Here is a 4,992-nt window from a genome sequence, read left to right as displayed (position 1 = left end):
CAAAATCAACTGCTGCACAGTGGAACTCAGTGGACTTGAGAACTACTCAGCATGTGCGAGGATTAGATACATGTAAAGCAAATTCCCTTTTAAATAATGAGGATGATGTGCTTTGTTTTGGAAGACATCAGATTTTGAATATTTAAGGAAGCTATATCTCCCTTTATGTTTCCTTCTTACTGTAGTCAGATTTCTGGTTTTGTCTATCGAGTTTTGCTCCTCTACTGGCACTAAGTGGTTATAGTGGATTTCAGGGTGAGGGTGGGTAGGGAGGGTGGGGATGTCCATGTACTTAAAAATAGGTTTTGGTTGGTTTGGTTTGGGTTTTTTTGTTTTGTTGTTTTTTTTTTTTTTAAATGCCTCTGTTGCCACATCATCTAATAACTGATTGCTTCCAGTGTTAATGAGTGAACAGGAGGATGAGCAAGATACTGTAGAGATTGTTTGGGTTTCGGTTTATTTGAAGATTATTATTTAACTCAAAAAGCAATAAGAACTTGCATTGATCTTCTGATACTTAGTGTTAGTGATGGCTTTTTTTATGATTTGGAAATTGGAGATTATATTTGATATTGTGTGGCTGTTGCATTATGGAATATCGAAGGTTTAAACTCTTGCATTTCAGCATTCCTGGCAGGTATGCAACTCGATAAAGACCTAAGGTTGTTTAGTTTAATCCGACTTTTTTAGATCCCACCTTCACTGTTCAAAGCACTGGTTATCAATGTGTTTTCTAGTGTTGTCACTTCTTTATAAATAAAGACAATAGAGGTATGCATCTCTACTGGTATTGTCCATTTTATTTAAACATGGATATCTACCAGAACTTACACTTGAAAACTTAGAAAGCTATAGTCTGTGGTATATCTTTACTAATGTTTGTAAATTCTTATGCAGATATTTAAGATTGTTTCTGACCATTTTGGATTGAAATGCTTTATATGAATGGTGGTACAATAAATTGACATACATGTATTGGAATTGTATTTGCTATAAATATTTACGTTAGTTTTTTTAATTACTACAGTAACAATGTCTCTGCAAAGAGTGCAGTATGTTGAAGTACTTTAGTTTATTGTTACAGTATGTAAAACTAACTTGTGTGGAAGAAAGGATGTGCCTTAACAGCTGAAATGAACTCACATGATTTTAAAAGTTAACTTTGCTAGCATTACATGAGATGGCCTATCATCCCTAAGACCTGAAAGAAAGAAAATGGAACGCTAAGGAAATTGCACAGTTCTGTGCTCTTTCTGGTAACCTTAGGCATTGGGTATTCCGTGCCAACACTCAGAAGTATCATTCCAGCAATTAGTTGAAATACAGCTCTTTTTCAGACATTCATTTGAAAAGTGAAGGTCCAGGCATATGTGAAAATGTTTCTAACTCATTTCTGAAGAAAGCGATTTCAGGTTTATAATAAAAGTTAAATGTTTAATCCTTTCTGAGTTAGTTGGTGTAGCTTAATAAAACATCATACAGTGAAACAGACAGTATTTCATATGCACTCAGTACATTTAGAGTTACAAATATGATCTCTGATAGTGTAATAAATTGATGACTTGAAGGACACTTTAATTTTTTTTTTCCTCTCCTTGTAACATAGCATTCTGTAGAGGTGAGTAATCTAAGTAGGTGCAGTTCCATGTACAAATTTGGTTCAAGTCAATTGTCATTTTGTTGTCCTGCAGCCTGGTTGAGCTTCAGTGCGAATAAAGGAGTGACAAGGGAATATTGGGGTGGAATCGCAAAGAGCAGAGGGTCTGAGTGCACCAGCTAGGAAGACTGCTGCTGAGGAGAGCTCTGCCTCGCAACCCAGAGGCCCCCTAGCTGTAGCAGGGTAGAGGCTGGGAGCAGTCAGGATTTGTTGTTTTCCATATACCTATGCTGGGAGATCTCTGTCCATGGCAGCATCTGTCCGTGCAAGCATATTTGTGCCAACACAAAGCATATACATGTTCATGCAAGTGTCTGTGCAAGCATGCGTTTGTCTTGTCTGCTGATGGAGACATAGGGAATGGCCACGGCTTGTTGCTGGTGCTAGCTGTTCCCAGGTGTTCCTGATCCTCAGTGATGTGTCCAAATCTCCCCAATGAGGCCAGTGATAGCAGCTCCAGGTGTGGATGGCATCACACCATGGATAGTAATTAACAGCAGAGTTGAGTGCCTCATCTCATCCTGGGGCCAGTTAAGAGCTGTGGGGTGGATAGGACCCCAAGGTGTTGTTCCGTGCTGCTGTGAGTCCTTTGTGGCTGTGGCTCCCTCAGATGTCCTTGGCTGCTTGCAAGCGTCCATCCTGGGGTTCTACAGCTTCTGCGTTGGAGGTGAGGGAAAGTCTAAATCCAAAGATAATAAACTATGTGCTGAACTCTAAACACTAGGATGTGAACCCTTCTGTGGGATTTGTAACCTCCTGTGCCAACCAGGGTTCTGCTCTGTGCTCTCATCTATGGTCTGGGTTTGATAAGGCACAGCCACCTCACATGCAGTCAGGCTGCTAAGGTGCCATGAGTGAGCTGAGAGCTATGAAAATCTCTTGTGGGACTTTTTTTCAGAGGTAGGGCAGAAGTACAGACAGATTAAATCAGGCTTTTCCTCTCAAATACCACAGCTGAATCCTATCCCTGAAGGAAAAAGGGTGTGGGTTTGAGAGCTGCTTAAGTTTCTTGCCTCATCAAGGGCAGGAGCAGGGGGTGATCCTTCTCTACTGGGCTGACAAACAGTGTGAATGGCTCCTCGGGTGTCATGGGGGAAAGGGGAGCGTGCTGGCACCGAGCCGTGTGATACACTCAATCCTGGGTGTCATTTATGTGCAGTAATTAATAAACAATTGCTTTATTCTTTCAAGTCATGTCTGTAAGATGGAGCGGCCACAACGGTGACCTGGTAAACATACTGACAAAGATATCTCCCCGAGATGTTCCTGGGAGCTTGCCATCCTTGATGAGGAATAGTTGGCAGGACAAAACAAACCTTTATGGTTGCAGGACAAAGAAACTGTGATAACGAACTGACCATCTAGGACAACAGGAGTCAGCAACAACGATTCCAGGAACTGATGTCCTACACCCACTTATGTATCCACAGCAAAAAGGTATAAAAAGTAATGTGCTACCTACCCAAAATGAGCTGTTCTGCCTGAGCTTCCTTGCACGAGACCTGCTGGACCCTGGCAGGGGATGCCCGGGCTGGCTCCAGAGCACGATGTGGACCATCGCTGAAGTGAGGCTGGTCCGTTGTTGATTAACCTCACTCACGGGAGCAATGTGGTGAGCGTAATACTGGTAATGCCTCACATGATACATTTATAGGTGTGCACGCAGGTAAAGGTTTATAAATATATACTTGCTTCACAAAGTGGAATTCTGTACCATCATGTAGTACACGTACATTTGCTTTACTCTTGTAATACATATACTTGCTTTCCTAGTGGTAATTTTGTGGTGACTTCTAGTGTGTGTTTGTGTGTGTATATATATACCCGCGCTATATATACTACAACTATATATTTTTTCTGCACTGCCGGTGGCTCTTCACAAGGGAGCCGTGCTCTGGTTTTAGCAGAACAAAGTGTTGGTCGCGGGCAGCCGCAGATTACTGTGTGCAGCTGTTTGTCAGGTGTCTCGCTTGTTCAAGCAGAGGTGTATTTCTTCCCTTCCAGTCTTGATGCCAAAACAATCACGGGTTCAAGGTACAAAAGCTTTTTGACATCAAAGCAAGATGACAGATTTCTGGCAGCGCTGTATTTTAGCTGTGTTGGTGAACTTGGCTTGCAGGCCGGGAGCTGTGCAGAGAGGTCTGACTTAAAGAAACTGAATTGTGAAGTGATAGTTTTGAGCAGCCACATGAGGCAGCCAGCGGAACTGAGCTGCTCACCCTGCGTGTCAGCAGAACGGTCCATGCTGCCTTCCGCGCACTGCATGTTGCAGGGGGCATGTGCCACCATGACGCTCGCTGGCCAGGGCGGCACAGAGCGCAGAGCTACGCTCCTGCACAGCGCAGAGGTGGAGCCGCCAGGGGCTCCGCGGCCATCTGTTGAGGGGGTCTGCTCTGCCAGCGCGCCTCTTCGCTTGCCCTGATTCGTGTCTAATTACTTCATATGCTCGAGGGCAGAGTGTTAAGTAACATCATAAGTGGTAGGTAACATCATGCTGATTGACGAGAAGCTCGATAATTGAGCCGGCAATGCATGATCGCAGCCCAGAAGGTCAACTGTATCCCGGGCTGCATCAGCAGTGTGGCCAGCAGGGCTGGGGGGGGACTTTGCCCCTCTACTCTGCTCTGGTGAGACCCCATCTGGAGTACTGCATTTAGCAGTGGAGCCCCCAACATAGGAAAGACACGGAGATGTTGGAGCAGGGCCAAAAAGAAGGCCCCGGAGATGCTGGGAGGCCTGGAGTCCCTCTGCTGGGAGGACAGGCTGGGAGAGTTGGGGGGGATCAGCCTGGAGAAGAGAAGGCTCTGAGGAGAGCTCGGAGCCCCTTCCAGTGCCTAAAGGGCCCCCAGGAGAGCTGGGGGGGGACACTCTGGATCGGGGATGGGAGCCATAGGACGAGGGGGAATGGCTTCAAACTGGAAGAAGGGAGATTGAGATGAGATCTGAGAAAGAAATTCTCTCCTGTGGGGGCGGTGAGCCCCCGGCGCAGGGTGCCCCGAGGAGCTGTGGCTGCCCCATCCCTGGAGGTGTTCAAGGCCGGGTTGGACGGGGCTGGGAGCAACCTGGGCTGGGGGGAGGTGTCCCTGCCCGGGGCCGGGGGGTGGAACCAGATGGTCTTTAAGGCCCCTTCCGACCCAAACCACTCTGTGATTCTGTGATCGTGCCGTGCCTCTTCCCTGAGCGAGGCGCGCGCCGCAGGAAGCCGTGTGTGTCCGGGGGGAGGGGAGGGCGCAGCGGGGGGAAAGGCGCTCCACCACAGCGCTGCCCCGGGAGCGCCGGCGGCAGCGCCCGTTCCCAGATCTGCCACTTCCAGCCGGTCCGCTCCCGTGCGCTGT

Source organism: Vanellus vanellus (assembly GCF_965231255.1).
Source record: "Vanellus vanellus genome assembly, chromosome: 5".
NCBI classification, from domain to species: Eukaryota; Metazoa; Chordata; class Aves; order Charadriiformes; family Charadriidae; genus Vanellus; species Vanellus vanellus.
Note: the sequence above shows the minus strand (reverse complement) of the source record.